Genomic DNA, 24,087 nt, shown 5'->3' on the forward strand with positions numbered 1-24,087 from the left:
CCTTCCTCAAGATCCAGCAATACCATTTTTGGGTATATGCCCAAAGTATGCTCAATCGTACCACAAAGAAATGTGCTCAACTATGTTAATAGCCGCATTGCTTTCCATAGCCAGAACCTGGAAAAAACCTAAATGCCCCTCGACCAAAGAATGGATTAGGAAAATATGGTACATTTACACAATGGAGTACTACACAGCAGAAAAAAAAAATAATGACATCTTGAAATTTGCAAGCAAATGGATGATTTAGAAAGCATAATATTGAGAGAAGTAACCCAGACTCAGAAAGATAATTATTATATATACTCACTCATAAGTGGCTTTTAGACATAAAAGAAAGAAAACCACTCTACAAACCACAATCCCAGAAAACTTAGACCACAATGAGGACCCTAAGAGAGACATACATGGATCTAATCTACATGGGAAGTTGAAAAAAAAAGATCTCTAGAGCAATTTGGAAACATAGGGACCATGGGAAAGGGTGAAGAGGAGAGTATAGGAAGGGAGGGGAACAGAGAAAACTGTATAGCTCAATAAGATCAATTTTTTAAAAAAATTAAAAATTTATGTAAGCTTTAGAGAACCAAGAAAGTCCTGAGACTTTCTCACAGATCAAAAGGACTCCAGACAAGTACAACCTAATTTCCTAATCTGTCTATTCCTAAGAATGGTGTCTCTCTCCCTCTCTTGAGACTTCACCCCTTCTCTGAAAGTTCCAATTGTGATTTTTTTCTTTAAATTCCTAAGGTTTAATTTTTGCTTCTAGTCTTTATCTGTTCAGCAGGTTTCAGCATGGCTGACAGACATGTCTAGGCACCAGCTGCTGACTTCAGCCTATGAGTATTGGAATTGCTAAAAACTGATAAGGACCAATCCAGTCAGTATAAATGCAGCTTGTCTCCAGCTAGGTCAAATCAGATGCTTCTGATAAGTGTCCCCTAAATTGCTTAAATTCCCTCCTTACCTTTGACTAACTTTTCAGCCTTTCTAGGCACTGACCATTTCAGCTTGAAGCTGCTACAGAAGAAAGTACATTGTCCCTGCCCTAAAATAGGCTGAGAAAATGTCAAATCAGAGACTTTAAGATAATCAAAATGAATCAAAGATTTGATTCTAGTTACAAATCCAAGAGGGGAATGAAGAGTCCAAGAATAAGAATATAGAAGTATAGGTTCCAGAAATAAGAATGTAGAAATAAGGAAATATGAAGTTGTAAGCCCAGGAGAATGAGAGCAGGCTGTCAACAGCTTTCTCAGCACCTTAAGGATTAATTATTAACATTGGTCACTTTGATTTACAATCGATAGCTCTGTCTGCAAGACTGAAATGACCCTCTGCAAACTGAGGGTCAGCTTTTAGATAACCTCCTACTACCTCTTGACCAGCAATTAACGTGGGCTGAGTTAACTTTTAAATGATGGGATGTACGTGACTTTTTGGTTGTGCATTTTCCCATACCTTTCCCTGCTACACGAAACTGGCAGTATCCAGAGAATATAGAGCTTTGGTAAACACCATCAGAAATAGCCAGAGAAAAACAGTAAAGTAAATACAAACGCTAGTTTAACACTTCTCCCCTATAAAAGCCCTGTTCATGGAAATTGTAATGAAGTAAAAAGCAATTTGTATCTCAGTTTTACCTCGATTGTAAAAATTCTTTTTCTCATGTCTAATGCTTGTTGCTTCTTTTTTTTTTTTTTTGGTTTTTCGAGACAGGGTTTCTCTTGTGGTTTTGGAGCCTGTCCTGGAACTAGCTCTTGTAGACCAGGCTGGTCTCGAACTCACAGAGATCCACCTGTCTCTGCCTCCCGGGTGCTGGGATTAAAGGCGTGCGCCACCACCGCCCGGCTGCTTGTTGCTTCTTGATAAAAAGAGGGGGAGTTTGGAAACCGTCTTTTGCCACAGCCTTACAAGTTCATCTCTGACTGTGGTCTCAGCTAGCTGATGAGCTTTTTGTGCCCCATGGAGATTTATTTTTTTATTTACCAGGAATAAAGTTTGCTTCTAGTGTAATAGGCTTTGGTGATCTGTCCCCCATCCTTGCACAACCACCATGGACCCATCACACCCATATACAGTGCCTACAGAGGTCAGAAGAGGCTACCAGATAGGGTGTTGGATCACCTAGAACTGCAGTTACAGATGGTTGTGAGCCCCAAGTAAGTGCTGGGAATTGAACTTGGTCCTCTGCAATAGCAGCTAGTGCTCTTAACCACTGAGCCATCTCTCCCAGCCCCTGGCTTGCTTTTTTAAATGTTACATTTGGAAATATAAAAATATTCCAAAAGTAGCTCTCATATGCTCTGTACTCAATTATCCAAAATATTAACATTTTAGTGACTACATTGTGGTTCTCACAATCTATACATGTCCATGGTATCATACAAAGAACTATACATATGTACAGACCTTACCCAATAAACCTGAAATAGGGTTTTTGAAATAGAATCCAACCTAAGCTTATATATTGTATTTAACTGCTTTGTCTCTTTTGAGGTTATTTTTGGTAATGGGTATTTTTGCTTTGGTTTGGTTTTTGTCTTCACAGTCCTGGTGATTGAACCCAAGGTCTGGCACATTCTAGGGAAGTGTTCTACCTCTGAGCTGTATCCTCAGTCCCCTTAGTCTTCTCTAATCTGGAAGAGTTCTTCAGAATTTTCTCTACATGACCATAGCATTTTGATTTTTGGTTCTATTGTTGTCTGATTTGTTTTTGAATCAAGGTCTCTTTTTGTAGCCCAAGCTGGCCTACAAATCACTCTGAAGTTAAGGCTGGACTTGGAAGTTATCCAGCTAACCTTTGGGAATTTATGAGGTTTTTGGCTAATATAGTTGGTGTTTTTGTTAAACTAGGTTTTTATTGTTGCTGTTGCAGGGGGTGGAGGGAGCTGTTTAGACCAGGTCTCATTTAGCCCAGGCTCCTCTCAAATTGCCCAGGTGGGCCTAGAACTTCTGATCTTCCCACCTCCATTTCCCAAGTGCTGAGATCATAGACCTGAGCTACTATGCCCTGCTTAACTTTTTGGTTTTGCTTTTGCTTGAGACAAAGTCTCACTACATAGTTCAGGCAGGCCTGGGATTTGCAAGCTTCCTACCTCTGGTTCCCTGGTACTACCCCCACTGAAAGTATATTAACCAGCTGTTGGTTCGTTTGTTTTTTAATAACCCTCAATTTGGGCTAGTCTAATATTTATTCATGGATCAAGCTGTGCTCTTTATCCAGGTAGCACAGGAACAGCACTGTGCCTCCAGATCAGCAAGGGAGGAGTCAGGATGACAAGGCCTTTCACTGCTGCTCAGGGGAACTTGGAGCACCTGGCTAACACTTCTCCCCTATAAAATGACTACATCACTTGGAAATGTCTTTTTATATTATTTATTTCATCTTATTTATTGGGAGAGGCGAGCAAACTCCAGCAAACCTATGGTGGTCAGAGGACAGCTTGGAGGAGGAGGTTCTTTCTGTACATCATGTGGATCCTGGGGATCCAACACAGGTCATCAAGCTTAGTGACAAATGTCTTCACCCATTAACCCATCATGGAAGCACTCTTATACTATCAGTGCCTAGGACACCACAGGTTAATCAAATGAGACACATTTGGAGTTTGGAACAGGCCCTGAAAGATGGTTCAATGCCTCAGATTCTAACAAGGATCCAGAACTGAAAACCAACAGTGAAAACTAGTCCTGGAAAGCAGCAGAGAAGCCATTCTGTGGGCCTCTCTTTTCAAAGCATAACCAGCTAAGCTGAGATAATTAAACACGGACTTTGGTAGGGACCCATGGTAGAAGAAAAGGACAAAGTTCCCTTGGTTGGGAAAGGTATGACTGAGCAAACAGCTGTCCAAGAAAAAGGGAAGGTCACGCCTGACCCCGTCTTCCTGCTCTTTTTCCGCACCAGGCCTCAGGGAAATCTTTGCTACACTGAAAGTGCACAGCACATAATTGCTATAATTGCCACCAACAGGAAAGAACTCAAGTCTGTTATAAAGACCCAGCCTCCCATACCAAGCTACTGCGTCTGACTACGGTCGAAAGCACAACCCACAGAGCCCATGTCAGAGGCACAGGGCCTCCCTTGAGCAGCACCAGTTGCTGTTCTGCCCTCAGTGTCTTCTGAAGAGAGAGGGTAAAGACTCTGCTCTAAGTTCACAAAATAGGAAAGTGCGCCATCTCCCATCACCTGACTGCTGAAGCAACTCTCACTGTGCTCAGGTTCTCACTGTGCTCAGGTTCCTTGTGGCATTTCTGGGGGTTTCATTAAAAATTTCATCAGGATGGAGGGAAAGTTCCGCAGTTAAGTGCACCTGCTGCTCTTGCAGAGGACCTGGGTTCAGTTGCCAGTGTCCACATCTGGTGGCTCACAATTGCCCGAAATTCCCCCTCCAGTGAATCTGATGCCTCTGGCCTCCTTAGGCATCTGCAGTCACAGACAAACACACACAACCTTATTTTTAGCCTTTTTTGAGACAGGGTCTCACTCATTAAGTAGCCCTGGCTGGCCATGAACTCAGAGATTCACTAGCCTCTGCCTAGCAAAGTGCTAGAATTAAAGTCTTGCACCACCAAATGTACAGCTAAAACTTTTTAAGATAATAACTTAAATGTTTTCTTCAATCCCTCCCAGAGAGGGAATATCTCATTACATGCAAAAGAGAATTCCAAAATTGAGAAGGACCCTGTGAGAAGGACTACCACAGGGTCTGACTGACACTGGATCACAGAAGGAGCTGATGCAGTATTAAAATAACTCTCAACCTCTCTCTCTCTCTCTCTCTCTCTCTCTCTCTCTCTCTCTCTCTCTCTCTCTCTGACACACACACACAAAAAAAAAAAAACCTAAAAAGATTAGCTGCATGGGACTGACCTAGACCCTCTGCTTATATGTGACAGCTGTGTAGCTGGGTCTTCTTGTAGGACTCCTAACAGTAGGGAGCAGGAGCTATCTCTGATTCTTTTGCTGGCTCTATTCCTCATACTGGGTTGCCTTTCCCAACCTTAATACAAGGTGGGATGCTTAGTTCTTACTATAATTTCATATACTATATTTTGTCGATATCCATGGGAGGCCTGCCCTCTTTTGAACAGAAACAGAGGAGGAGTGGATGGGTGGGGGGAAGCAGAGGGGAAGTGGTGGGGAGAAACTGGGAAGGAGGAAGAAGGGAAAACTGTGGTCGAGATGTAAAAATAAATAAATATATATTTTTTTAAAACTGCCCTTCACATAGCTAATATACTTCAACTGTCTCTTGAGAGGGTTGGCACACTAGATGCTAATACTTGGGTGAAATAATTCACAAAAGAGTGGGGTCAGGCCGGGCAGTCATGGCACAGGCCTTTAATCCCAGCACTCAGGAGGCAAAGACAGGCTTATTTCTGTGAGTTCTAGGCCAACCTGGTCTCCAGGAAGGCTCCAAAGCTATAGAGAAACCATCTCAAAAAGCAAACAACAACAACAAAAAAGAGTTGGGTCAGGAATGGCTGGGAAACATTTCCAGAGAAAGGAGGGTTTAGGATTGGGCATTTGAACAGTAGGGTTAGGGAAACAGACACAAGCAAAGGGAGCCAGGGACTGGTTACTGTTGTAGACGCTGATTAGAAGTTTTCAGGGAAGGAGCCTGAATTTTTTTCCCATTTATTCATCTCAGTCAGCACACGGGGTTACTTCAGAGAGAAAGGTGATTGCCAAGGCTGATGGTGCACTTGCAGTCAGAAACTACTGTGTCTGACTCCAGAACCCACAGCATAAGAAGACAGAACACAGTTTAGGAAAGGGGAAGGAGCAGGGATCACTGTGACAGAAAGATGTGATTGAGAAACCAGAAGTTAGACAAGCTTGCTAAAGTGGAGCTATATGTCGCAGGGCTATGAAAACTAGTCAGAGATATTTGAACGAGGCCTGTGATTGCCAAAGAGCCACTGTAGGTTTGGGGTAGAGGAGCCATCAAATGACACCTGAGCGAAGATCAGAGGGGAAAAGAGGAGCTCTGAGCTCTAAACCAGAGAAGCTGCTGACCATGACAGAGGGGACAGGGACAGAGGACAGTGAGGAGGGCACTTAGAGGGAGACCCTGGATTTAAAGGAAAAAGTCCCAGGCAGGGCATGGTGGTGCACACCTTTAACCCCAAAACTGGGGAAGCAGAGGCAGGGGATCCCTGTGATCTACAGAGAGTTCCAAGGCAGCCAGAGCTACACACTGAGGCTCTGCCTTAAAAAACAAAGAAAAAAAAAACAAAAAACTTTGTATGTCAAAATCATAACTACACCAGACAAGTCAGATTCTCCCTCCAGACTTGATTCTCGCTTCATCCATACATCAAAGCAGGGCAATGAAAATTCATCTCTAAAGTGATTTCTAAACCCTTGGTGCTTAACGTGCGATCCACCAACCAGCAGTGATGCATTTCCTATCTTAGCAGCAGTAGGGGTGGAGGTGTCCAGGGCCAGCCTAGGCAACACAGCAAGACCAGAGCAGCAGAGACAGCTGGCATACTGTGAGGGAGAGAGGGAGGGAGGGAGAAAGAGAGGGAGGGAGGAAGGGAGAGAGGGAGGGAGGGAGGGAGGGAGGGAGAAGGGAGGGAGGGAGGGAGGGAGAAGGGAGGGAGGGAGGGAGAAGGGAGGGAGGGAGGGAGAAGGGAGGGAGGGAGGGAGGGGGGAGGGAGGGAGGGAGGGAGGGAGGGAGGGAGGGAGGGAGGGAGGGAGGGAGGGAGGGAGGGAAGCTTTCAGGTCCCACTAGAAGTATCAGAATCTGTATTTTTACAGTAACCATGTGGTTAATGTGTGGTTGTGAGCACATTAAAGTATGAAGAGCTCTTCTCTAAAGTGTCTTCCAATTCTAAATGCAATTGATTTGCAGGCACCAAAAGTCTGTCACTGCACAGGGATCTTGGGGGCACAGTTGACCTAGTCACACTGTCTACCCTTTAAACCAGTGAGACACAGGGACTCAATAGAGCAGCTGACCTAGCCACCCTGTCTACCCTTTAAACCAGTGAGGCAGTGCTGCCACCTTGTGACCATGACTGGTAAGAACATTCTTAACCATTCTCATGGGGGGGGGCTGGTAGGAGGGTGAAGTCCAAGTCACAGAGGTGGTAAGAGAATCACAACCACTCATATCAACTGCAAATGACGTCAAAACAGCTCAGCCCACGTCACAGGGCACTGTCACATTTGAAAAGAAGGGTTTTTCTTCCTTATATTTTTATTGTTTCAGGTGGAGACGATGCATCCACACACCTCTTGCTGCAATATTGCCCTCCCCACCTTTGCTGAGGAAATGAATCTGGTAAGTCAATGACCAGCAGTGACTGTCCCTAAAGGAAATGCCAGGCATGGCCTATAAGCAGACTTAAGGCTAAGCATCCTCCTAGGGGAAACAGAAAGTGTGGTCCATGAGGAGATGCACTGCAACCTAATGAGCTTCATGAGTTTGCTAATTCATTCAGGCCAGAGTCTGAGGAATATGGATATGGGAATGGGTAAGGCTTAGAGTTGATTGTGGAAGGAACTCGATCAAGCTGAGTTTATCAATATGAGCCGTGGAAATTCTAGCTTTAATAGGGTTAAAGTAAAAAAAAGAAAAAAGAAAACAAAAACCCACAAGTTTTTAAAAGTGTCCAAAGTTTGACTGGTTGGCTGAAGCAGTTGCCATAGGGTGTTGAATAGGGCCTTTGCTGAGCTGAGGTGTGTTCTTGTCTCCATAGTCTCTAGGACTTCCATGCTGGGCTGCAGTTAATGGGCTCAAGTTCCTGTAAAATAAAATGGATGAATCTTGCTGTGCTCAGTGGCACAAACCTGGGATCAAAGGAGTCCCGTTCTTTCCAGACCACCCAGCTCAAGACCAGCAAAATTCCAGTCTTTCCTGAAAGTGATATTTTGAAAATACCACAAATGCAAAATGGGTGAGATACGGAGGAGCGCTGTTTGAATGCCATTTCCATGCGGCCATGAAAAATCAGGTGCAATTATTGGTGATGAGAATTCAAACTCATGGACTGAATTTACTGAGAAGGCTTCAGAGGAGCTTGGTGGCGGCAGAAATATATTACTACCTACTCAGATGATTACTCCATGATTGTACACATTTACCCAGATCTACTTGTGACCAGGTATGGTGATTGGTGTCTGTAATTTCAACTACTCAGTAGGCTGAGGGGAGAGGATCACTTGAGCCCACTAATTTGAGTCCATGCTGATCAACAAAGCCAGAGCCCCTACCTCAATATAAAAATAATCAAATTAAAGGACTTTATCTGTAATTCAGTGATATACTGCTCATCTATCATTTGTAAAGCACAGGGATCTAGACCAATCAGGTGCACACACACACACACACACACACACACACACACACACACAAAGTAATGCATACACAACAAGTTATTGTTCAGCCAAAGGAAGGAAATTAAGTTGTTTGCAGAAAACTGAATGTGACTAGAAAACATTATCTTAAAAAAAAAATAAGCCATACTAGAAGACAAGTCTTAAAGTTTTCTCTCATATGCAGAATGTAGGGGGTGTGAAGGAAATGAGAGCAAAGGGGACAAGCAGAGACAGGGAGGGGTGAGGGAAACAGGAAGGATAGAGGGTTGGACAGGAGGGTGAGTTTATCAAAGTGCATTCTAGGTGTGTGTACTTAGGTCCACCAGATTGTATAAGGCATAGTCATCTTAGAATGGGGAAATACTTAAAAAGGCATGTCTCCAGAGACATAGGAATAGCTAGTAGGTACAGGAAGTGGCACTCAGTATTGCCAGTCATTATGAAATGTCAAGAAATCCTTCCTGGAATAAGCACTCGGGTACCAACGAGAGCAGAAGAGAGGAGAAGTATCCAGTGGGCTGAACCTGGGGGAGTTCCTGAAAGGTTTTGATGTTGGCTACAGTTTGCATTCTCATTGTATACTCTAAAACCATAAGATTTTACAGAATTATGTGTGGCAGTCAGCAGGTGGCTAAGGGAAATGGCCATTGTTTTGGCTATTCCTCCAGGTCGTTCTTTTCCAGGTAAATAGGCAAATAGGCAGTAAAAGCAGTGCTTTAAGGAAATCAATAAATAAGGACCAAGCAACTGGCCTTTTCTACCTTATTCCACTTCAACAGCACAAATCATATTCAAATGAGGCTCTGTGGGAACTGCAGCCCCGAGTTGATATCCCTGCCCCCATTTGAGGTGCTTATCTGCAAGGAAAACATAATAAATTCCCTCTGCTCCTGGAGCAGGGAAGGAAGGAATTTTGAGTGCATGGTGACCTTTCCTTGATCCCTGCCAGGGTCAGGTTACAGTCCCTTCGCAGCCCCCTCCTCATTTGGTGCCATGGCATAAAGCCACCTCCAACAAGAGAAAAAAGGGAGAAGCTGTTCCACCTCAACCTCGTGTTCTGTGTATTCATTCAACCTGGACGACCTCCGCAGAGACTCTTGTTTCCAGCCAGCGCTGGCGCGGCAAGGCTCCACTACTCCACACCTACAAAGGTTGCTACAATACCTCAAACATCTCAATACCAACCATCGGTGGGATGTGGAAAAGGTGCACTCTTGGGCATGACTTACAGGAATCTGAACCGTTAGCCGCTGTTGGAAATCCTACTGAGCTCCTTGCAGTTGAACACGGTGAACCAGCAACTCCTACTATGGAAAATGTGCTCAAAATTGCACTAGAGCTTCATGTGCAAGCCGGACACTTACAGACTCTTGGTCACTGCAACATCCCTCACAATAAGCACCAGTTGGAGACAGCCCAAGCGTCCATCACCAGACGAATAAAGAAATGTCATTTCTCTATTAATTTAACATTTCTCTATTAATTTAATATTAAATATTCCAAGATTAATCATCCATGAAAAGACAGGGTTCTCGGGGCCTGCTGAGATGGTTCACTAAGGAAAAGCAACTTTCTCCAAGCCTGGTGCCCTGGATTTGATCCCCCGGGACCCACATGCTCAAACTAAGGAACACTGTGGCAACACCACCCACCCACTCCTCGGCCAGATATATGCAATTAAAAAAAAAAGTCATATGCAGGCTGGAAGTTGAATATATCTAAAAATACCTGAATGAAATAAGTCAGAAAGAAAAATGGAATTCATTGTATAATTACAGGAAAATAAAAGTTGAAGAATAGACAAAGTCATATATGAAAAGCAAATTCCAGGTTTACAGGGCCTGAGGCAGGGGAGCTGTAAGGTGTCATGGTTGAGATGACAAATTTTAGAAACAGTGATGACAGGGACACAGCATCCTAGTGTAATTAATGCTATTGGTTTGTATATTTGAGTTGATTTACATACAATTCATGTTGTGTATGCTATATACCTTTTAGCTATATATAACTATATTCTCCCAACAGATTTTGCCTTTTCAGGGTTATAGATAATTGTCATCTGTCAGGGGTTGGTTATAAGTTGTATAGGGTTTGGGGTGGAATAAGTAGGATCAGGAATCTCTTTGGAAAAGAAAAAAATGGGGAGGAATGGATGGGATGGGATAATAGGTAGATTAGTGTATCTGCTTGTGAACTATTAGTTATAGACCATTTATATTGGTATACAGATTCTTGTATATTGATACAAATGTAAAATTATCCTTGTGTTTCTGTCTGAGATTAGTATATTGATACAAATTCAAATTATATTTGTTATATTGAGTTTGCTTCTATTTCTCTTTACAATATTTGTGTACAAATGTAAAGTTATTTTATCATATTGTATATGTGTATGAATGTTTCTTCCTCTGCTTAAGACATTTTGTATATTAATGCAATTTAGAATATTTTTATCATATTGCACTATACATTTCTACCTCTGATCAAGATATTTACATATAGTTTCAATTTGAGGTCATTGTCCTCATTGCTGAACATCTGCTTAAAGACTGTTGTTTTTTTAAAATATAATGTGAAGCTTTAGTCTTTGAGCTATACAGGCTATTAAGAATTGCAGGATAATAGTCACACTTGTTTGTCATACTTTTAGTTATGTTAGTCAGGTTCCCTAGATGCACAGAGATGTATTCTGCATAGATAGGTAAAGGTAATCTTTAACCACTTCAAAGAACTATGGAATATGGCATTCAAATAATTTAGGATTCTGTTTATGTGAGACACAATTGCTCCTAGCAGCACTGATATATTCCCAAGAGAATTTTGGGCACTGAAGACACTCCACTTAGAGCTTGTCTTGCTGACAAAACTGGCCTTTGGGCAAAGAACTGCCCTTCCCTTGACTACTAACAATATGCACACTGTCCAAACTGGACAAGCAAGATACAAACAAACATGACTGCCAAACCTTGCCAAGACAGGGTAGGACAGTCTTTCAAATTTTCCTGCTTCTAAAAATGGTCTGTCAAATACTCTAGGCCTTAGCCCAAGTTGGTTGCACCAATGTTGCAAATGAGACTTTTGGCAATTGCTCAGGTAGGCAGCTGTCTCTGTCACTTCTTTCACCTTTAGGAAGTCACTTGCTTGCACTTCCTGCTTACTCAGGTCATATTGATTTCCTTCTTAGGTCTTTGATGGGGCTAAGACTAAATAGTCATAGCAACTCTCCTCTCATAACTGAGCTAAGACATTGTAGTATAAAACTTAGACTCAGGATAGGATAACTATTAAAATAATTTTTGTTATTCGCTAACTGCCATAGACTGGACATTCAGGATATGTTTCTTGCTTGATGTTGTTCTGTTGGTGAAAGACCCCAGCTTAGCTACTGTAATGCCGTTTTGCAAAGCCTTCACACAAACAAATGTAAGTTCAAGGTAAAGTCAGTACTCCTAGGCGGTCAAACAGGATATCTGTGGTCAGACACCAGGCCTAGGAGGGGAACGAACAGTTCTGGGAAAAACTACATGTACCCTAGATAGGGCCAAGTCCGCTATTATTATCAGACCTTCATGTCTCTGGGGAACTTGTCCCCTAAATGAACCCATCGCCTCATTCGAACTGACCAATGAGATCCCTGTAACCATGCATTGCTTCTCTATGCCTGCTTTTGCCACCCTTTTCCTATGAAAAGACCTTCTCCCAGCCTGCAGGCGCGCAAGTCCTCCGAAAGGATTTGCCGCCCACAGGTACCTGTGCCCACCCAATAAACCTCTTGCTAATTACAGCCTGTGGTCTCGACTGTTCCTTGGGTTAGGGGTCTCTTCCTGAGGGAAGGACCACTCTGGGGGTCTTTCATTGGTTGTAGGTCTATTTTTGTATATGTTTTTGCATTCTTTCTCTTTGATAATACAATTTCTTATTGTATCTAGTTTTGTATTAGGTTTAGAACCCTCTTATTTTTATAAAAGGGGAAAGTGCTGTGGGAATTCATTCAGCCAATAGCCTTTTGGGTATCAGCCCATTAAGGAATGGTCTGAGGTACTATATGTGGACTGATAAGCACAGACAGAAAGCATGCTCGCTAGCTTGGGTGGTAGTAGGAGTTCTGTTTCCAGCATCCACAGAAGACTGGAGCTCTCTACCCTTATTGTGAATTTTTTCCCAAGTAAATATTTGTTATCCTTTATTCTAGATTATTATGAACTTCCATAATTGTGTCTACAATATATAACTCTATATAAATATGTAACTACATAACCTCATCTAAGAATTTAGAGAAGACATAAGACAGACACACACACATACACACACACATACACACACACACACACACACACACACACACACACACACACAGCCTGGCCAGATAATCTTCAGATCACTATTGAACGATCTCATTAACTGATACATGAAACCAAATACTTATTCATCTTCTCTCTCTTCATGTATACTTTTTAATTTAAAAAACTTTCAACTGGGCCTGGTGGCACATGTCTTTAATCCCAACACTCAGGCAGAGGTAGGCAGATTATTGACAGTTTGAGACCAGGCTGGTCTACAGAACGAGCTCCAGGACAGCCAGGGCTATACAGAGAAACCCTAACTTCTCCTAGATCCTTCCCACCTCCTCTCTCAAACAAAGCAAAAAAAAAAAAAAAGACAAAAGGGCACAAGAACAAACAAAAATACAAACAAAAGACCAATATAATTTAAAAAAAATTCTCAAATCAAAACTAAACAAAAACTCCACAAAAACTACCATTGAGTTCTTTTGTGTTAGCAAACTAATCCTCAGCATCGGGCTTGCCCTAGAGTGTTTGACAGACCCTGTTGGAAAAAAGGAAAAAACTGATTTTCTCTATCATTAGATAGCAAAGGCAGAGAGCCTCTTGATTAGGGGTGGGACACCATGTCCATGTCCTCCTCTGAGTTATATGACATATTTAACTTGGGCCTGTCCAGTTACTGTGCATGCAGAAACAGTCTGTGAGATCATACGTGCATTGGTACTTTTGTGTCTGGAAGACACTGCTTCCTTTGATTAATATATCACCCCTGGATCTTGCATCTTTCCACCTCCTTTTCCTCATAGATCCCTGATCCCTGAAGGGAGGAGCTTGAGGAAGACATCCCACTTAGGATTGAGTGCCCCATAGTCTCACTGCACACTTTCCAGCTGTGAGTCTCTGTGTTAATTCCCATCTACTGCTAGAAGCTTCTCTGATGGGTGTTGAGTGAGACCCTCATCTATGGGTATAGCAGTATGTCTTTAGTAGTCATTGTATATCTACACTCCTTTAGCAGAATAATAGTACTAGGCTTTCCATGGGCCTGTGGCCTACCTGGTCACTTTCTTGGACAGTTTATCAATGTCAGGTGTGGGTTCCATCTAATAGAGTAGAACTTAAATTCATCAAAAAGTGGTTGGTTACATGCATAACATTTGTGTCACTATTGTGCCCGTATATCTTGTAAGTAGGTTGCAGTTGTAGGTCTCAGGGTTTGTAACTAGGTGATGCAGGTGATTACCTTTCTCCTCTGGTAGCATACAGAGTATCTTCTAGTATCATGAGTGCTAGTCAATAGGGGTAAAACTTCTAGTTAGGGACCAACTTGACTTCTCTGGGTCAGGAAAAAGATAAGGATGCCTACTCTCATAACTGTTCAGTAGAGTACTTGAATTCTTAGCTAGTACAATAAGACAACTGAATGAGATGAGAGGGATACAAACAGGAAAGGAAGAAGGCAAAGTATCATTATTTGCAGATGATGTGATTTTATACATAAAGATCCAAAGCCCCTTCTGCCTTGACCCTAAAAAAGCACATACGCAGATTTTTCTTTGTGACACTGTTCATCCCCCTAGTTTTCCAGCTCTGGACCAGCAATCTCAAGACAACTAGATTGATCTCCCTAGATTTACCTAGCACAGACTAAAGCCCAGTGGTGAAGGTGCATCACCATGAGAAGGGTCAGGATGACCAACTTTGCAACCTGGAGGTCAGAGCCCACCTGTACCAGGGTTCAGGGAAGCTCAGAGAATAGACGCCTGGTCAGAACTCCTGCTGCAGCCCTTGACACCAGAAGCAAGTCTTCTTATAATATCAATATGGTGATTTAGGACACAAATTGACATTCAGCAAGACACGAACTTGATTTTGTATCAAGAGGTAGACACACCAGCCGCTTTGGATATCAGTATGGTGATTTCTCAGAAAATTAGGAAAACAACCTACCTCAAGACCCAGCAATACCACTTTTGGGTATATATCCAAAGGATGCTCAATCATACTACAGGGACGTGTGCTCAACTATATTCACAGTAGCATTGTTTGTAATAGCCAGAACCTGGAAACAACCTAAATACCCCTCGACCGAAGAATGGATAAGGAAAATGTGGTACATTTACACAATGGAACACTACATAAAAGGAAAAAATAATTACATCTTGAAATTTGCAGGCAAATGGATGGAAAACGACATAGTAAGTGAGGTAACACAGACTCAGAAAGACAAATATCATATGTACTCATCCATAAGTGGCTTTTAGACATAAAGCAAAGAAAAAACATCCTACAATTCACAATCCCAGAGAACTTGGACAACCAAAAGGACCCTAAGAGAGACATACATAGATATAATCTACATGGGAAGTAAAAATAAAAAAGATCTCCTGAGTAAATTGGGAGCATGGGGATCATGGGAGAGCATAGAAGAGGAGGAGAGAGGAAGGAGAGGGCTGGAGAAAAATATATAGCCCAATAAAAACAATTAAAAAATAAAACTCATCTCTATTTAGAAAAAAAGAGGTGGATACACAGCCTGGCTCCCATACTTTCACCTAACAGACCATGGGTCCCCCAAAGGTGCCTACTCTGCTCTTCCTTTTCTTCCCCTGCTCGATCAGGGGAACCTGTGCACTCTATAATCTCAGGCATCACCCACAGGAAGAGATGACAGAAGTCACCTGAGAGGACCAAGGTTGTCAGAGAGAAGATGAGCAAACCTGAGACACAACCCAGACAATACACCCAGAGGATCTCTCCGAAGCTTCTACTGAGGATCACAGACCCATTCAACCAAACATCCATCACCATGCTCTCCTGCTCCTAGTATATCCAGGTCACCCCCTCTTACAGTTTCAAGGCATGAAGCTCTTTCTGTTCCTAAGTTTCTGTCCAGAAACACAGACCAATCTAACAACAGATAAAGAACTGGTCTCCCACACCAGTCATGATTCAGATAGCCCATTTGTCTGCCCAGAGCTGTCCCCTATGACCTTCCTGCTGAGAGTAACTCTTACTGTCCCAGAGCACTAGATGACTCTGAGAAGACCAACTGACCTGTTGGGTTTCTATGTCACAAAGGGAAACACACCCTTAGTTTGGGGCTCCAAGGCCTCCCTCTGTGATGAAGACAGCCCCTAGGCCAAGGGCACAGCAGAGGTCAGTGCTGGGGTAGACAGTTGACAAGGACTCCAGTGGGAGCCCACAGATGTGAATTTGTTCCGTCTTAAACAAAGATCAGAGAGTTCAGGTCTATTCTGGCTCTTTCAAGGTTATAACAGGAGGTTTGGCCCAGGGTGTGGCTACTGACAGATGTTTTGACCTAGGCTGTGGTTACTTGATGCTTTGGGTAATGAGAAGGTGATTACTTTGTTCCTTGAATCTCGGTAAAGGTATCTTTAGTCTTCCCCCTCCTCTTTGGATTGGAGTATATAAAGCCTATAAGAAATAAATGTGGATGAACTCAGTTGCCCTGCTGACTCTATCCCATGTCTCTGTCTTTTCTTTTGTATCTTTATTTTTTTCTTCCTGTCATTTCTTAATCTTCATGCTTCCTTCCAAGTATGGACAAATAAGGTGGGTGGGACCTGGCTGATGTTGTTACCTGGACATGGGATACAGCAAATGACGCATCCAACATGGGGCTTAAATGAGGAAGATAGCATGATGTACACTGCAGAGGAATAAGACACCATAGCAGTGCTCAAATAAATAATAAATATGGAAAAGCGGCTCAAGCTATACAAAATGTTAGAGATCAATTCCCACAAGTTGGTATTATGCATTATATGGATAATATTTTTGCTTGCCCACAAAAATAAAGGAGTTTTCCTTGCAACATGTGGATAGCTTCAGCAGAGCATTGCCCATGCAGGGTTAGTTATTGCCCCAGAGAACGTACAAACGCACCTGTCTTTCCAATATTTGTTGGGGACATATGTTATATCCTAAAGGAATTAAACCTCAGAAATGGGAAATTAGGAAAAATAGCTTATAAACTTATGAGTGAAACACTATTTAAAATTCCCTATGGGAGATCTTGAGCCCCTCAGTGATATTCTTTTTTTTTCATAATAAAACCAAATTTAATCATTGTCTGTCTACAAATCCAGCTCTACTGAAGATGGTTAGAACACCTGAAAGTTCTAGAACAAAAAGAAGAAATAACATCCAAAAGGATATTCTTTTTTTTATTTATAAAATAATTGACTTTATTATACTTTTAAGATTATAATATAATTAGAACACTTCTCACTTTTCTTTCTTCCCTCCAAACAGTTTCATATATCTCTCTCCACTCTCCATGAAATTCATGGCCTTTCTTCTCAACTAATTGTTATTATCTGTATATATTTGCACATATTTTTATGATATGTGATTGTAAAATAACTGCAGCATATATATGACATACTAAGGCAAAACAGAACTGTATACAATGCATTCAAATCAGATATACTTCATTATTTGACGATATAAAATAATTCATCCACATTTTAACTTAAAAAAGAACATATATTCTAGCTATTGAAGAATGTTTAATAAAATCAAAGTATAATATGGTAGTTTTCAATATCTCAAAATTGAAATATTTTAATTTAATTCCAATTGTCAAAAGGATATTCTTTTTTTGTTTTTTTTTTAATTTTTTTATTGATAAAAGGAGGATAAAGAAAAGAAAAAAAAACAAATTTCCACCTCCTCCCACCAGCCTCCCATTTCCCTCCCACTCCTCCCACTCTTCTCCCCCTCCTCCCACTCTTCTCCCCCTCCTCCCACCCCTCTCCCCTTCCCCCCCCTCCTCTCCCCCTCCCTTTCCAGTCCAAAGAGCTGTCAGGGTTCCCTGCCCTGTGGTAAGTCCTAGGTCCTCCCCCCTCCATCCATATCTAGGAAGGTGAACATCCAGACTGGCTAGGCTCCCACCAAGCCAGCACATTCCGTAGGATCGAAACCGCGTGCCATTGTCCTTGGCGTCTCATCAGCCCTCATTGTTCGCCATGTTCCGAGAGTCCAGTTTTATCCCATGCTTTTTCTGGTAACAGTCCAGCTGGCCTTGGTGAGCTCCCAGTAGATCATCTCCACTGTCTCAGGGGGTGGGTGCACTCCTCATGGTCCCGACATCTTTGCTCATGTTCTCACTCCTTCTGCTCCTCATTGGAACCTTGGGAGCTCAGTCCAGTGCTCCAGTGTGGGTCTCTGTCTCTATCTCCATCCATCGCCAGATGCCAAGTTCTAGGATGATATGCAATATATTCGTCAGTATTGCTCTAGGGTAGGGTCATTTCAGGTTCCCTATCCTCAGCTGCCCAGGGAACTAACTGGGGACCTCAGCTTGGGCACCTGGGAGCCCCTCTAGGGTCAAGTCTCCTGCCCACCCTAAAGTGGGTCCCTTAACTAAGAATTGTGGTTCCGTGCTCCCCTATCCAACCTTCCTTTATCCCGATCCTCCTGTTTCCCCAAGTCCCCCCTCCTTCCCTTCTACCTTTTCTCTCCCCATCTCCCCTTACCCCCTTCCCACCCCACCCCCAAGATCCCACTTTTCTCCCCGGCAATTTTGTCTACTTCCCTTATCCAAGAGGATAACTATATGTTTTTCCTTGGGTTCACCTTCTTACTTAGCTTCTTTAGATTCGCCTATTGTAGACTCCGTGGCCCCTATTTATGGCTAGAAACCAATTATGAGTGAGTACATCCCATGTTCATCTTTTTGGGTCTGGGATACCTCACTCAGGATAGTGTTTTCTATTTCCATCCATTTGCATGCAAAATTCGAGAAGTCATTGTTTTTTACCGCAGCGTAGTACTCTAATGTGTATATATTCCATACTTTCTTCATCCATTCTTCCATTGAAGGGCATCTAGGTTGTTTCCAGGTTCTGGCTATTACAAATAATACTGCTATGAACATAGTTGAACAAATGCTTTTGACATGTGATAGAGCATCTCTTGGGTAAATTCCCAAGAGTGGTATTGCTGGGTCCAGGGGTAGGTTGATCCCGAATTTCCTGAGAAACCGAAACACTGACTTCCACAGTGGTTGCACAAGATTGCATTCCCACCAGCAAGGGATGAGGGTACCCCTTCCTCCACAGCCTCTCCAGCAAAGGCTATCCTTGGTGTTTTTGATTTTAGCCAATCTTACAGGTGTAAGATGATATCTCAAAGTTGTTTTGATTTGCATTTCCCTGATTGCTAAGGAAATTGAGCACGACCTTAAGTGTCTTTTGGCCATTTGAACTTCTTCTGTTGAGAATTCTCTGTTCAGTTCAGTGCCCCATTTTTTAATTGGGTTAATTAGCATTTTAAAGTCTAGTTTCTTGAGTTCTCTATATATTTTGGAGATCAGACCTTTGTCTGTTGCGGGGTTGGTGAAGATCTTCTCCCAGTCAGTAGGTTGCCTTTGTGTCTTAGTGACAGTGTCCTTTGCTTTACAGAAGCTTCTCAGTTTTAGTAGGTCCCATTTATTCAATGTTGCCCTTAATGTCTGTGCTTCTGGGGTTATACCTAAGAAGCGATCGCCTGTGCCCATCTGTTGTAGGGTATTGCCCACTTTCTCTTCTATCAGATTCAGTGTTTTCGGGCTGATATTGAGGTCTTTAATCCATTTGGACTTGAGTTTTGTGCACGGTGATAGATATGGGTCTATTTTCATTCTTCTACAGGTTGACATCCAGTTGTGCCAGCACCATTTGTTGAAGATGCTTTCTTTCTTCCAATGTATACTTTTAGCTCCTTTATCGAAAATGAGGTGTTCATGGGTTTGTGGGATAAAGTCCGGGTCTTCTATACGATTCCATTGGTCGACTTCTCTGTTTTTATGCCAGTACCACCCTGTTTTCATTACTGTAGCTCTGTAATAGAGTTTGAAGTCAGGGATGGTAATGCCTCCAGAAGATCCTTTATTGTATAGGATTGTTTTTGCTATCCTGGGTTTTTTGTTTTTCCATATAAAGTTGATTATTGTCCTCTCCAGATCTGTGAAGAATTTTGATGGGATCTTGATGGGGATTGCATTGAATCTATAAATTGCCTTTGGTAGAATTGCCATTTTTACTATGTTGATCCTCCCAATCCAAGAACAAGGGATGTCCATCCATTTTTTGGTATCCTCTTCAATTTCTTTCTTCAATGCCTTAAAGTTCTTGTCAAATAGATCTTTCACTTCCTTGGTTAGATTTACCCCAAGATATTTTATGCTGTTTGTGGCTATCGTGAATGGAGAAGCTTCTCTGATTTCCCTCTCTGCTTCCATATCCTTTGAGTATAGGAGGGCGACTGATTTTTTGGAGTTGATCTTGTATCCTGCCACATTACTAAAGCTGTTTATCAGCTGTAAAAGTTCTTTGGTGGAATTTTGGGGGTCGCTTATGTACACTATCATATCATCTGCGAATAACGAAAGTTTAACTTCTTCCTTTCCAATTCGAATCCCCTTGATCCCATTATGCTGTCTTATTGCTATTGCTAGAACTTCCAGCACTATATTGAAGAGGTATGGCGAAAGTGGGCAGCCTTGTCGTGTTCCTGAGTTAAGCGGGATGGCTTTGAGTTTCTCTCCGTTTAATTTGATGTTAGCTGTCGGCTTGCTGTATATAGCTTTTATTATATTTAGGTATGACCCTTGTATCCCTAATCTCTCCAAGACTTTTAACATAAATGGATGTTGAATTTTGTCAAATGCTTTTTCAGCATCTAATGAAATGATCATATGGTTTTTTTCTTTCAGTTTATTTATATGATGGATTACATTGATAGATTTTCGTATGTTGAACCAGCCCTGCATCTCAGGAATGAAGCCTACTTGATCATAATGGATAATTTTTCGGATGTGTTCTTGGATTCGGTTTGCCAGTATTTTGTTGAGGATTTTTGCGTCGATATTCATGAGTGAGATCGGCCTGTAATTCTCTTTCCTGGTTGAGTCTTTGTGTGGTTTTGGTATCAGAGTAACTGTAGCTTCATAAAAGGAATTTGGTAATGACCCTTCAGTTTCTATATTGTGGAATACATTGAGGAGTATAGGTATTAGGTCTTCTTGGAAGTTCTGGTAGAATTCCGCATTGAAACCATCTGGCCCTGGGCTTTTTTTGGTAGGGAGGTTTTTAATAACAGCTTCTAGTTCTTCGTGACTGACAGGTCTGTTTAGCTTGTTCACCTGGTCCTGATTCAATTTTGGTAAATCGTATTTATCTAAAAAAGTGTCCATTTCTTTTACTTTTTCCAGTTTAGTGGCATACAAGCTTTTGTAGTAAGATCTAATGACTCTCTGAATTTCCTCTGTGTTTGTGGTTATGTCCCCCTTTTCATTTCTGATCTTATTAATTTGCAAATTCTCTCTGCCGTTTTATTAGTTTGGATAGGGGTTTATCAATCTTGTTGATTTTCTCCAGGAACCAGCTTCTTGATTCATTGATTCTTTGGATTGTTTTCTGTGTTTCTATTTTGTTGATTTCAGCCCTCAGTTTGATTATTTCCAGTCTTCTACTCCTCCTAGGTGAGTCTGCTTCTTTTTTTTCTAGAGCTTTAAGGTGGGCTGTTAAGTCTCCAATATGTGCTTTCTCTGTTTTCTTTAAGTGGGCACTTAGTGCTATGAACTTTCCTCTTAGGACTGCTTTCATAGTGTCCCATAAGTTCGAGTATGTTGTTTCTTTATTTTCATTGAATTCAAGGAAGACTTTAATTTCTTTCTTCATTTCCTCCTTAATCCAGGTATGGTTCAGTAGTTGACTGTTCAGTTTCCATGAGTTTCTAGGCTTTCTGGGGGTAGCATTGTTATTGAATTCTAACTTTAATCCATGGTGGTCTGATAAGACACAGGTGGTTAGTAATATTTTTTTGTAGCTGTGTAAGTTAGCTTTGTTACCAAGTATGTGGTCAATTTTCGAGAAGGTTCCATGAGCTGCAGAGAAAAAGGTATATTATTTCCTCTTTGGGTGGAATATTCTATAGATGTCTGTTAAGTCCATTTGCTTCATTACCTCCATTAATTCTCTAATTTCTCTGTTAGGTTTCTGTCTGATTGACCTGTCCATTGGTGAAAGAGGAGTGTTGAAGTCTCCTACTATTAGTGTGTGCGGTTTGATGGCTGCCTTGAATTTTAGCAATGTTTCTTTTACATACGTGGGTGCTTTTATATTAGGGGCATAGATATTCAGGATTGAGACTTCTTCCTGATGAATTTTTCCTGTTATGAGTATAAAATGGCCCTCTCCATCTCTTCTGATTGATTCAAGTTTGAAGTCAACTTTGTTAGAAATTAGTATGGCCACACCTGCTTGTTTCTTAGGTCCATTTGCTTGATAAGCCTTTTCCCAGCCCTTTACTCTGAGTAGGTGCCTGTCTTTGTGGTTGAGGTGTGTTTCTTGTAGACAGCAGAATGTTGGATCCTGTTTTCGTATCCAGTCTCTTAGCCTGTGCCTTTTTATAGGTGAGTTGAGCCCATTGACATTAAGTGATATTAATGACCAGTGGTTGTTAACTCCGGTCACTTTTTTAGTAGTAGGGTTTGTGTGTTTCCCTTCTTTGAGTTGCGCTGGTGAAGGGTCTCTAGATGTCTGAGTTATTGAGGTCTTTGTTGGACTCCTTGGTTAGTGATTTTCCTTCTATTATTTTCTGTAAGGCTGGATTTGTGGCTACGTATTGCTTAAATTTGTTTTTATCCTGGAAAATTTTGTTTTCTCCATTTATGGTGAACGAAAGCTTGGCTGGATATAGTAGTCTGGGCTTGCATCCATGGTCTCTTAGTTTTTGCAGTACATCTATCCAGGACCTTCTGGCTTTCATGGTTTCCATAGAGAAGTCAGGTGTAAGTCTGATAGGTTTACCTTTATAAGTAAGTTGGCCTTTTTCCTTTGCGGCTCTTAATATTCTTTCTTTATTCTGTATATTTTGTGTTTTGATTATTATATGGCGAGGGGATTTTTTTTTTTTGATCCAGCCTATTTGGGGTTCTGTATGCCTCTTGAACCTTCATAGGTACATCCTTCTTCAGGTTGGGAAAGTTTTCTTCTATAATTTTGTTAAGTATATTTTCTGGACCGTTGAGCTGCACTTCTTCTCCTTCTTCTACTCCAATTTTTCTTAGGTTTGGTCTTTTTATTGTGTCCCATATTTCCTGAATGTTTTGTGATGAGAGTTTGTTGGACTTGCTGTTTTCTTTGATCAGTGCATTTATTTTCTCTATGTTATCCTCAGACTCTGAGATTCTTTCTTCTATCTCTTGTATTCTGCTAGTTATGCTTGTTTCTGTAGTCTCTATTCGTTTACCTAGATTTTCCATGTCCAGCCGGCCCTCTGTTTGTGTTTTCTTCTTTGCCTCCATTTCATTTTTCAAATCATGAACTGTTTCCATTATCTGCTTGATTGTTTTTCCTTGCTTTCCTAGGGTATCATTCACTGATTTACTCAATTCCTCGAACTTTCTGTTATACTTCTCATCCATTTCTATAAGGGCGTTTTTTATATGCTGTTTAAGGGTGTCAATCCCTGTCATGAAGTCAGTTTTTTCTCCTTCTTCTTGATTAAGGTGTTCATGTCCTCCTGTTGTGAGGTCGCTGGCTTCTGGTGGTTTCGTGTTGTTTTTCAGATTGTTGGGTGAATTCTTGCATTGGCGTCTCCCCATCTCTTCCTCCCAATATTCTCCTATGGATCTTCTTTTACAGGATCAGGTCTTCTTGCCAACTGATGTACCTTCCAAGTGATGTCACTCCCCCGTGATGTTTCTCCTGGAGTCCAGTTCGGATCTCCTTGCTGCTTGGTTAGCTCGCAAACAAAGGGCCAACCCTGGTTGCTGCAGGCAGGTTATGGAGACAAAGGAGCTACCACCTTCCCCTTTGCACTCACCTTCGGGTTCAGTCCCAGCGCCCAGGAAGGCTGAGCAGGGAGGCGCTCTGCTCCAAGAAGGGAGGGATGGAAGGAGACCTGGGGTAGGGGGATCTGGATGTAAGCTGGATGGGATAGGAATAGAGAGGAGGTACCGGGCAGTGTAGCCCTGTAGGTTGATCAGGAAGTGTAGGCGGGCTGTTCCCGGGTGCCGCAGCACTCACTCACCAGAATGATGTCCTACTAGGTGCCCTGATAGCAACTCCGTGCTGCTTGGTTCGCTCGCAGACAAAGGGCCCACCCTGCTTGCTGCAGGCGGGCTATGGGGACAAAGAAGCCCCCGAGCTCCCCTTTACCCTACGCTTGGGGTTAGGACCCAGCGCCCAAGCAGGCAGAGCAGGGAGGCGCTCTGCCACCAAGGAAGGGAGGGGGGAGAGAAACAGGGGGTGGGGGGATCTGGATGTAAGCTGGATGGGATGGGATAGGAATCAAAAGGATATTCTTAAGGGGACAAGTGATCCCAGTTCCCCTAGACATCTTACAGGTGCTGCTAGACAGGTACTGGCTCAGGCAGACTATGCCATACAGAATCATCAGGTACATTATATTAATTATGATCAACCTTGGCAAGCATGTATTTTGCCTACAAAG

General features: G+C 42.1%; 1 protein-coding gene and 1 long non-coding RNA gene across 10 annotated transcripts in view; one reads left to right on the forward strand and one right to left on the reverse strand.

Moving 5' to 3' along the window:
• Positions 1-1,129, reverse strand: part of LOC142858798 (uncharacterized) — a 28,834-nt gene extending 27,705 nt beyond the window's left edge. The window contains exon 1 of the long non-coding RNA XR_012912086.1: positions 968-1,129. This is a non-coding gene — a long non-coding RNA (uncharacterized LOC142858798). The remainder of the gene's footprint in view (positions 1-967) is intronic.
• The window catches only part of LOC142858703 (cell adhesion molecule CEACAM1-like), a 238,812-nt gene that overhangs the window by 63,654 nt on the left and 151,071 nt on the right, over positions 1-24,087 (forward strand). The window lies entirely within an intron of this gene.

The sequence above is a fragment of the Microtus pennsylvanicus genome, chromosome 1 (genome assembly GCF_037038515.1).
Source record: "Microtus pennsylvanicus isolate mMicPen1 chromosome 1, mMicPen1.hap1, whole genome shotgun sequence".
NCBI classification, from domain to species: Eukaryota; Metazoa; Chordata; class Mammalia; order Rodentia; family Cricetidae; genus Microtus; species Microtus pennsylvanicus.